The sequence below is a fragment of the Cibotium barometz genome, chromosome 24 (genome assembly GCF_041138505.1).
Source record: "Cibotium barometz isolate CiBa-2024 chromosome 24, ASM4113850v1, whole genome shotgun sequence".
In the NCBI taxonomy this organism is placed as follows: Eukaryota; Viridiplantae; Streptophyta; class Polypodiopsida; order Cyatheales; family Cibotiaceae; genus Cibotium; species Cibotium barometz.
In genome coordinates, this window is record NC_141069.1 from 24,440,118 (window position 1) to 24,451,367 (window position 11,250).

General features: G+C 43.2%; 1 pseudogene; it reads left to right on the top strand.

The window, feature by feature from the left end:
• The window catches only part of LOC147625060 (L-type lectin-domain containing receptor kinase IX.2-like), a 36,449-nt pseudogene extending 25,419 nt beyond the window's left edge, over positions 1-11,030 (top strand).
• The last annotated feature ends 220 nt before the right edge of the window (positions 11,031-11,250 follow it).

Here is an 11,250-nt window from a genome sequence, read left to right on the forward strand (position 1 = left end):
TGATGATCACCTAGCCAACCCTCATGAACTGAGTTGTCATTATTTGATTAAGATTTGACACTTAAGAGGTTCATAACCACCTAGTCAACCCTCATGAGCTAATTGTGTAACTGTTCCCAACATCATAAGTGAAAAAAGCATGATCAGCACACTAGTTTGCATGAGCAAGGGATGCTCTAGAGATTAGTCTAGATGAGCCAGAGTACTATTTACAAAAGATTAAGGAGTTGTTAAGCTCACCCTAACGTGTTGTGGGAAAGTTGCATATCCACCGAGCTCGATCTAGGCTCAAGAACTCCACTGTAGCCCCTCATCACCGCCCTCCTCTCATACTCGTTGTCACACCAAGGCGATTGCTCTAATCCAATGAGTGGTGCAACCTCTCGCAAAGATCATGTGGGATCTCCGCGGAAGACGATCGCGTTGGTAGCCTAACCACTCAAGCAAGAGGGAGAGAAGAAGCAAGAGGGAAGCATGAGAGAACAAGTGATTAGCACTAATTACTCCCAAAACCTAACCCTAAGCATGCTAGATTAGAGTTACAAGACAGAGGGAGAGAGAACGCTCCACTTCTATTGCACAAATGTGGGAGAATAGGTTACAAACAAGAGAAATTTGCTTTTATAGTTCCAAGCCTTTTCCCACTAGGCTAGGCCACCCTGGAGTAAGTGACCCAAGGCACCCAAAACATAGTTACAAGGTTTTTCTCTATGGTTTGGCCAACTGACCAAGATCATGTTGTCTTTCCTTCAAAGCTCAATACTTGGGAGGAGCGTCTTTAGGGCGTTTTTCTCATCAAATGACCAGATTTATAATATAGTGCAGACACCCATTTCATCGGTGTGCGGACATATTTGTGGCCAATATGTGGTTAACTTACTCCCCTTCCTAAACTTGATCGCATCCTCATGATTGGAAAGTGGTTATCGAGGCGCACGCTAAGAAGTGTCGCACTTGGTTGGTTTTCTTGTCTCCAAAAATGAGAGGGGGTGGCAGAGTTAGTAAGATAGAAAGAAGTTAGTGAAGTACTGGCAATTAAGTATCCAGCTAGTCGTATTGGCTCTTATTGTTGAAAATCATGGATCTAGGGCTAGACTAGCCTATGGAGGCTCAAACATAATGCTAAACATGATTATAAACAAATGACAAAGAGCAATACAAAGCAACACAAGATACACTTACTTGACCAAGAGATTGTGTACTTGAGAATGAGTTGTTGTGATACATTACATTGAAATGACCCTTTATATAGGTCCAAGTACCATATGGGCTTTGCCTTTGCATGTGGGATATCTCCTAGCCTTCACCACATTCATCCACATCCCTTTGACCTTGTCTATGATATGACATAGATCACTTTTTCTAACACCCTTCCTTGATCATGGCATATCATAATGCCCTTCCTTGCTTCTAGCATTACATGAAAGAAAAAGCTTAACTCATAAGGAGTATAGCTCTACAGTACATAAAAGAAATTAGCATCGCTCATAGGGAGCATAGCTTCTACATTGCGAAAAGAAAATAGCATGACATGAAAACATTCCTACATGAAAACATTCCTATCCCATACCCCATCATCATCATAGCATCATCATCATCATATCCATGGGCATCATCATCATTTGTTGGTCATGGAGACCCAACTCCCCATCAATCCCCCCTTGAGGGCTACATGGCCTACTGAGAGATATTGTGGGCATCATAATAACACATAACCTACATCATTGGTGGTTAGAGGTGTCCATACATTTGGGTAAGAGAGGGCATAATTCATTCGTCATTATGACATGTGAGCCATGACATAATAATCAACATAGACAGCATCTTGTTCATCTTCATTGACATCTTCGTCTTTGTCTTCATCCATTTTTGCATCTCTGTCTGCATCTTCATCTGCATCTTCATTCTGCATAGTATCTTCTTCGTCCTGACATTGCACATAGACTGGACGTACGTGCATTCCCATCCTTGAGGTATCTTCATAATGCATGTGGGCATTCCATTGTGGCATCCACATAGTACCGAGAATTTTCCAAAAAGGTAAAAGATACGCTCTTTTCTTAAGTACCATATGAACAACCTCTTAAAGTTTTTTTTTCCAACCTTAGTCTCAAAATAAGGAATAAGAATTCTTTATTTCAAATAAAAACGGCCCACCGGCACCGCCCGATTATTGCTGCGCTGATTTTGGATTTGTCAGGGCTCCACGCTACCGATTCTGGATCTGGTCAACTGCATCGCCTGCTTCTCTTCAAGCACTCCCTCTTCTGGCTGTTGTGTAATCTTCTAAGATGTGCTGGTGGGTGCTGATCATCACTTAACTCGCTACCGTCAGCTTCTTGCGTTGTTCTTTACTGAAAGTTCGTGGGGACGGCCTTTCTGTAGACACAATGGTGGTGGTGGTGATGATGCAGCCGCACTGCTATTGTGGGTTTAGTATGGAGATTGGGGCACTGACGGGCGAAGCGATGATGGCCCTCTCAGGGGAGTGCGCCGTGGGCAGCCTTGCTGGCTAGTTGCCATGTGTCAAGAGGGAATGGAGGCACCTTTGGCTTTGGCTGCTATGACTACGTGAAGTAGTGAGGGAATGTAAGCCGAGAGAAACCTTGTTGTGTTTGCTAAACGATGATGATGGGCACAGGCACAACACTTGTGCTGCTGGGCTGAGGCTGCTGACTATTGCTGAGGAGGGAGGTCCCTCTAGCCTCTCTCTCTTTGTCTCTACGTGTTGGCGATGGAATGCTTGCAGCCTACAACACCTAAGGAAACCCTAATGATGCAAAAACTAATGCAATAATTTTGTTATTCCTTCTTCTCAATGGCACTTCCTTTTGCGGGCACCATATTGAAGAGAAATGGCAAAACAACTAAACTAAGCTAAGCCATAGCCTGCTAGGCTCTGATACCATGTTGGAAATCATGGATCTAGGGCTAGACTAGCCTATGGAGGCTCAAACATAATGCTAAACATGATTATAAACAAATGACAAAGAGCAATACAAAGCAACACAAGATGCACTTACTTGACCAAGAGATTGTGTACTTGAGAATGAGTTGTTGTGATACATTACATTGAAATGACCCTTTATATAGGTCCAAGTACCATATGGGCTTTGCCTTTGCATGTGGGATAACTCCTAGCCTTCACCACATTCATCCACATCCCTTTGACCTTGTCTATGATATGACATAGATCACTTTTTCTAACACTTATGAGTTGGCTTGCTTGTATTGGCCCAGTAGTACTCTTTATTTTGTTTTTGGTGTTTTTTCATGTTTGTCGCCTTTGCAATAATGGAACGTCCTCTTTAGAGGAGTCAAAGTACTTAAATGAGTAGACTACCATGGAATACTTAATGACCACTATCCACGTGGTAGGTGGTATTAATAAGGAGGCATTAGTAAGACAATGGTGTTAGTAAGAGAGTGGCAAACAAGGAGGGAATTCTAGAGGGACGAGGAGGTAACACATATGGAAACTGCTTGCGCTCCGAGATGTTGTACGTCAATGCCAATGTTCATAAAGCACTAGCATCTTTGTCAAGACACCGTGATGGGTATCTTGGCTCCCATGGGTGTTGAGTTATCAGGTTATGGTGTTCTCTCTTTTTCTTTGGGTGCTTTGTCTTCTTCTATCGTGGTAGCTCATGGAGCTGGGATCCTATTTTAATAAGAGTGGTAGTTGATGGCGAGGATCCAGATATGGGGAGCCAAAGAAGAAGTTATGGGTAGGATGGATTAGGCATGAAGTAGAGTTATTCGGGTGAAATCTTGGGCCTCCAAGAGGTTGATGCCATGGAAAGGGAGATTCAAGTCTTTAAAAGGGAGATTCAAGTCTTTAAAAGGGACCTATGCATAGGAAAGAATGCATTTTGAAGAATCAATGAAAGCCATGAGAATGGAATTGGTTGTCTCCAAGGAAAGCATGTCAGTAAGACCAAAGGTGTAGAATGAAAATAGAAAATCAGAGAACTCTAGCACGAGTTTCCCCATTTATATATATAAAACTCCAAGAGAAATGGAAAGCTCTAGCAAGATTTGGAGGAGCTTAAGACATCTATACAGGTAAAGGGATTGGAGGAAGGTGAAATATATGTGTAAGCTACCTTGTGGATGTAAAACACTTGAAAGCCGAGGATGTAAAACTCCAAACACACCTAGAAGCAGCATCCCCTCAGTGGGTTGAGGTTGTGAAAAAGCAAAAGGAAGGAGGTGGAAGCTACATGCTTAGCTACCTCGCCTCCTATGAAATTTGGGGGAGTTTCCATTGCCTCATCCATGAGGGGTTTAGTCCACTTGCACAAGTGATGCGGTTCAATGATGAGATGCCTGGGCATGTACTTACTAGAGGTCAAACATCATAGGAATGCATTACTGAGACAACATACCAAGTAGCATACCCAACATCATCATTACAGATTTTTTCAATTGTCATGCATCCTCCACATTAGAGCCCACCGCCCACACTAGCAGTCTAGTCCTCCACCCGAGATCTTGATCTATTTTGTAGGACATACATCTCTAACATACAGCATCACGACCCTCCATCGGACATATGCTGTGGATCCAAGGAGGTTCTTTGATGCTATGACATGCTTCTACCACACGTTCTCTCAGCCACTAGATCCATATTGGGGCTTAGGAGGATATCCTTATTAGTTGATCACGAGTAGTTTCTCCTGTACTACATGGTCACATGCTAGCATCACATCTGCATACACTAGTGATAGTCGTTTATCCTTTTCTCTCAGCTACTTTTCTCTTGGTTCACTATATCCATGGTATCATGGTCTCATCAACCCTTCAGGTCTTCTATCATTGTACCACTCATGGTCTTATAGACCCTCGAGGTCTTTTGTAGATGTTAATATTACTTCCATGGTATCATTGTACCAATTATGGTCTAATAGATCCTTGAGGTCTTTTGTAGATCTTAATATTACTTTCTTACATGCATTCTTTATATTTTGTCTTTTGCTTTGAAATCTCATCTCCCTCTCAAGTATAAGAGATAATTGATCATGCTGTTTGGAAAAGATTGCCTTTGGAAAAGCACGCAAACCCCTATATATACCTTATTAAGACCTTAGCACACCATAATACATAAGTACAAGAGATAATTGATCATGCTCTTTTGGAAAAGATAGTGTTCATGAAAGCACACAAACCCCTAAGACAAGGGCTTGCAAGCCTCCAATAAATCTTTCCCACAAGTTTTCAAACTCCTTCATGACTAGCATGCGTGCCCCCACCCATTTCGGTACAGCGGCGTTGACCCAAGAAAGGCAAGCCGCGTATGCTGTGTCCGCTACACTAGCTAACCTAATCGTCAAGCTAATTTATCCACAATGCCCCCATCAAGATGTAGGGGAAGTGCCCAATGTTAAGGTATGGTTTACAAATACCATGCATCCATGCATATATATCTACCTAGTGATCAGACACAAGCTCGTCCAACCGAATCCCTTTTCCTAGACATTCTATAGAAAGGTGCTTTGTGCATACAACAGAGCATGCATTCGCAAAGCCCATCTCTATCCTAGGGCCTTTTCACATCTACTAGATTGATTGTTGCCACTCCCCAGTTAGGATCAATTTCACAACTTGTTGCAAATGGGGCCCTACTCTCATGTTAGTGCTTACACTATCAAATGCAAGAGGTTGAACTACTAATCCATCCACCTCTTGCTTTGTCTAGCCCCATAGAATTTGCTTATGACCAAATATGGAACTTTTGGAAACACATAGCTCTTCCTCAACTACCAAATTCTATCTTGCATTGCCAAATATTGGATGGGGTCACCATTATGTGTGAATTTGGTCTCATTAGTTTGGTAATGTAAAGTGGTTTCACTTGATTAGTTCTCAAATCTATTCCTACTACAAGTTAGATAGCTACCCCACATCCTACTTCTCTCAAATTTCTTGCTAGTTCAATAGCTACTCCTCTTCCTAGTTCTGTTGCCATTCCCAAAACATCAGTAGTAGACATTGTCTGCAGAGGAAGTATTATTGAAGATGTAGCCCTTGGTAGTACATCATCATAATATTAGACAAGTGGTGGAACATCAAGATCCATTACTGGCATCATTATAGGATGTGCATGGTCTTTGGGAATTAGTCTCGCATAGTCAATATATGGAACTACATAAGATGGTTCGTATATCCCTCGTCCTCTTTTCTTCTCTTCCGAGGAAAATTCTTACAATTGTATGTGTTCCCCTTACAATGACAATTTTGTTGAGATATCGAGCTCATCTAGTGAGGCGGTGGACATTGATGACCCGCCTGGGGGATAGGTTCCACCCTTACACCACTAGCATGGTTGATGAGAGCATGTGTGATGCAACCAGTGGGATGACAAGCTTTGTCATTCTAGAGACTGGCATAGTTATAGTGCCAAATCATTTAGTTGGGTTCACACTATGGGTTCACACTATAGAGAACCCTAGTATGTATTTGGTTGAGTACCTTTTCATATGTGTGGACTCTTATCTTTGTATATGATGGTGTGTTGAGTGTTGTGTGAAGAAGAAGAAGATTTTCAGCCTCTCACCTTGTGTGCTCTCTTTTAGGGTTTTGTGAGTGTGCGTGTGCTTTGCAAGAGCTCAAGCTCTCTCCTCCCCTACATCTTTTCATGGTATCGGAGCCTGGTTCATGCTAAGGGCTGAGCTGCAAGCAAGAAAAGCACAGGAAGAAGTACAAGGGTAAGAGCTTCATCTACTCTTCCCTATTTGTGTTGGCGACTACACCCTTGTCGGGAGCTCTACGGGAGGCACCGACAAACAATATATGACTGAGGAGCTTGCTTCGCGGGAGTAAAGCTATATGACAACTATATTGTTCTATCTATCAAAAAAAAAAATTGGGACCGAAAACGCGTTTCGGGCGCGTTAGAACGTCCGTTTTTCAGAAAGCAGGCGATTTCGAGCACTGCGGATCAGTCATCAATTCTATGCAGAACTCTGTTTTAAGAACTACAGGAAGACAGATTGGTTGTGCAGACATTGTGTATCCTTCAAGGAGGTCAACAGTTGCCAATGGGTGTATGTATGCACATTGAGGTCACTGGTTGTGACATTTAAGTATAGTACAGTACCGCATATAGCAGTTTGTGCAAGACAAACCAGAGTGCTGTTTCTGGTAAATTTGTGTCTGGCAAGATGTCAAATGATGGCATAAACCAAATTGTTGTTGAGAAGCTTGATAAGAAGAACTTTCATGCTTGGAGGTTCAGGTTGACCAAAATTCTTGATGGGAAAGGATTACTGGGACTACATAGAAAGTGAGCATGAAGAGGCACCTGAGATACCGGAGATCAATCCGATTGCTGCAGATGTAAAAGAGTTCAAGGATTGAAACCAAGGATCCAGAAAAGCTATCTACTATTAGCTCTCTATCAGTATACAGGACACCATGATTGGGCACATACAGGATGTCCCCCAAGGAGACGTGAGACACCTTGGTAAAACTCTATGAAACGAATACCAAGGCACGAAAGATACAGTTGAAGAATGAACTTCATACTGTGGAGAAAAAGAGTATGTCTATGAATGACTAGGGTACTGTGGAATCCCTTGCATCTATTGGCGTTTCAGTAGATGATGATGGCAGTCTGTCTACATGGTCTCGGGCCACAATACAAGGCGTTCAAGATGTCTATTCAGACTCGAGAAAATATTTTCAATTTCACAGATTTGGTGTCTATAGAAGAGAAGAGCTTAGGTGAAGACCAAAAGTCTTCACAAAACAAAAACAGTTCAGAGCAACAGGCCTTCTACACAAGTTCAAGAAGAGCACGAGGTAGAGGAGGCCGTGGACGCGGCCGTGGAGGTGGCCAAACAGGTAATCAGAATTATGGCCCCAGCGCAGCAGAGCAGCAGCAACAATAATAGTCCCAGAATTCACAACAACAATACGTAGGTGAAAGAGGTCAATTAAGAGGTAGGGGAGAGTCAAAGAGGTCGTGGAAATTGATAAAGGCAGTATAATGATACACGTGGATGCTTTTTATTATGGTAAGCCTGGACATGTGCAGGCAGATTTTATACAAAGCAGGCTGACATGCAAAATCAAAAATTACAGCAAAATAACTATGCATCCTCGAGCAGAAACAATGAGGATAATGAAAGGTTGTTTGTTATGCAGCATGTCGTTATGCCATGTCTGAAAATGTTGAAGCAGCACATAATGATGATGTATGGTATGTTGATTCAGGTGCTTCGAACCACACGACAAGTCATGGGGAGTGGTTCAAGGAGATGAAAAAACCTTGAAAGACCAGGTTTTGTGAAAATAGGAGATGACATTGCTCATCCAATTGCCCATGTTGGAGATATGCCATTGTCTATGCAGGATGGCAAAGTGAAGTACCTTGCAGATGTACTTCATGTTTCGAACATAACAAAGAATCTGGTTTCAGTTGGCCAGATGATTGAACAGGGTTTGCAGTTCGTTTTAATCATGATGATTGTTATGTTAAAGACTTTAAAGACAAGTGCAGGTTGGTTACAAAAGGCAACAAAGTGGACAAAATGTTTACATTAAATGTAAACATGCCTAAAGTGAGTGCTACGATGTTTGCAAATCGTTCAAAAATTATTACAGACATAGACATTTGGCATAAAAGAATTGAATGTGCAGAGAATGAAGTCTATGCAGACTAAGGAATTATGACAGGGCTGCCAAAGTTTAAAGTTGAAGGTATGCAGAAAATATGTGAAACATGCCGATTTCGAAAGCAAACAAAGCATGTATTTCCACGTGACAGAAATGTGAGCAGAAATGCACTGATGAGTGACCACACAAGGAAAGTGTGGATATACTTCATGAAGGAGAAGGGTGAGGTGTTCAATCATTTTCAAAATTTCAGAGTTATGGTTGAAAAGCAAACAGGAAAATATGTATAGTACCTAAGGTCAGATGGAGGGAGAGAGTACTTCTCCAATGAGTTCTCTGAATTTTTGAAGAAGAATGGTATTCGAAGACAGTTTACATGCAGATACACTCCGCAGCAAAATGGATTCCATCATTGATGCTCATAGAAGTCGCATTGCAGCTTTATTTGAGCTACCCAAGAAACTTCAAGAATACCCAAACCCTTGTGAGGAGAAGATCAATCTAGCTGTACATCAGCAACTCATTTTAGGGAAGCTCAATCAATACTTGAGGGCCCATCTCCACCTATCCCTCGGGGCTCCACCTCTCTTAAGCCAACATTAGAAACCATACCAAAAGTGCCATCAAGTTGGAAAATGAAAAGTGAGCTGATCTCACAAGCTCATAGCGAGAAGTCTGCACCAATTGACACCCCATTGAAAGAAGGCATTCTGCCACTACCTCGTCTTGCCTTCCCATGCAATGATGAAGTTATTGATGCTAACAAGGACATGGCAAATGAGATGTGGGCAGCAGTTCATGAGAAAGTTAATGAGAATATGTCCTCTATTATCTCACCTCCATTCTCTGAAGTGGATTTTACCAGGGGCACAGAAATTAACTTTAGACGCCCAAGCAACCAGGAGGAAGTTCAAACAATTGTTTCTCCTAGAAGTAAGCATACAATGAAAACCTTACCATCTTATTTGGGAGAATATGAGAACTGTTCTCAAACCTTGAGGATACCCTCCATTCATAGAAGGTTGACAAAGGAGATGGATATGGGTATCGTGCAAGCTATTTTGTCAACACCAGTGGCTTGTACCTTACCTTTGCTTGTTGATTTGATAAAGCTTCGACCAGAGTTGTGGAATGATATTGCCACATGTTTGTCAAAGCAGGTATTGCTACAAAAGGGTCACCATCAATGTACTATACACCCTGAGACAAAGCATGTTATGCCAGTTTTTATTCCTATCCACAAAGTAGGAAAATTTTGTGAGGGAAATGCTACCCTCCCATTAGAAGTGCGAAAAGTAGCTTCAACTGCAATACTTGATAGTGGTGTAGGAGTGGCCATTGTGACAAGGTCCATTTGGGAAAAGTGGGGCAAACCAGCTATTAGGAGTACAAGGATGCGCTTGCAGCTAGCAGATGGAAGCTTAGAACATTTGGGCTACTAGAGAACATATTGGTCACCACATGTGGGATTGAATATGATCACACATTTGCAGTAGTGGATTTTGGAAAGCATCCAAACTATGAAGTGATATTGGGTAGACCATGCATGCGACAATTTCAAATGATTCAAGATTGGGGATACAATTATTTGTACCTCCGACATGATTCTGTCATCACAAGGGTCCTAAATTTATGTAAAGCACCAAAAATCTACGTAAATTACTGGACGTCCCTCACATGACTTTTGGTGGTGTGCTAGGTAAACGATCGTTTGTGGGTTGGGGTCTGCCCTGCAGTACCTGCACGAAGAGTGTGAAACGGTGATTATTCACAGGGACATCAAGTCGAGCAACGTGATGCTCGACTCCAACTTCAATGCGAAGCTGGGCGACTTTGGGTTGGCAAGGCAGCTGGGGGAGGGCGCCGAGGGGCACACCACAATGGCTGCCGGGACGGTGGGATACATGGCGCCAGAATGCTGCGGCACGGGGAGGGCTACAATGGAGTCGGACATCTACAGCTTTGGGGCGGTGCTGCTGGAGGTGGTGTGCGGTCGCAGACCTGTGGACAGGACCCTGCCGGAAGAGCATGATGGGAGGCTCGTGGACTGGGTGTGGTCCCTCTATACGAGGGGCCGCCTGGACGAAGCGGTGGACGCCCGGCTGGGCGGCCAGTTCGAGGCCGTGGAGCTGGAGAGAGTGCTTGTGTTGGGCCTGGCCTGTTCGCATCCAGATCCTACATGTCGACCTACCATTCACCAGGCGCTAGAAGCCTTGTTTAACCGCGCTGCGCTACCGGCCATCCCAATTTCTAAGCCAGTCCCCCACTACACCCCTCTCCAGCCGTCGCTCTCCTCCTACTCCTACTCCTCCAATACCACAACCACCATCAGTACGAACTACGCCCCTTCCTCCGACGCCGAGTTGGAGAGTTGCCTGTTGGATTCCAGCAGCTCTGCAGCCTTGCTCTGATTGGATCAAAGCCTTCTTGCTACCAACTTCTACAAAGCCCCTCCTTAGAAAGGCAAAATACATGGTCCACCAATTCGGACCTTTTCAGCAAATGACCGCGTGACCGCGCCTGTAGCCCAATATGGTTTAAGCGTCGATTGGATCAAAGCTTCCTTCCACATAAAGACACCTTTTAGACGGTGAATGTAGCCCAATATGGTATAGGCATTTACCCTTCAAT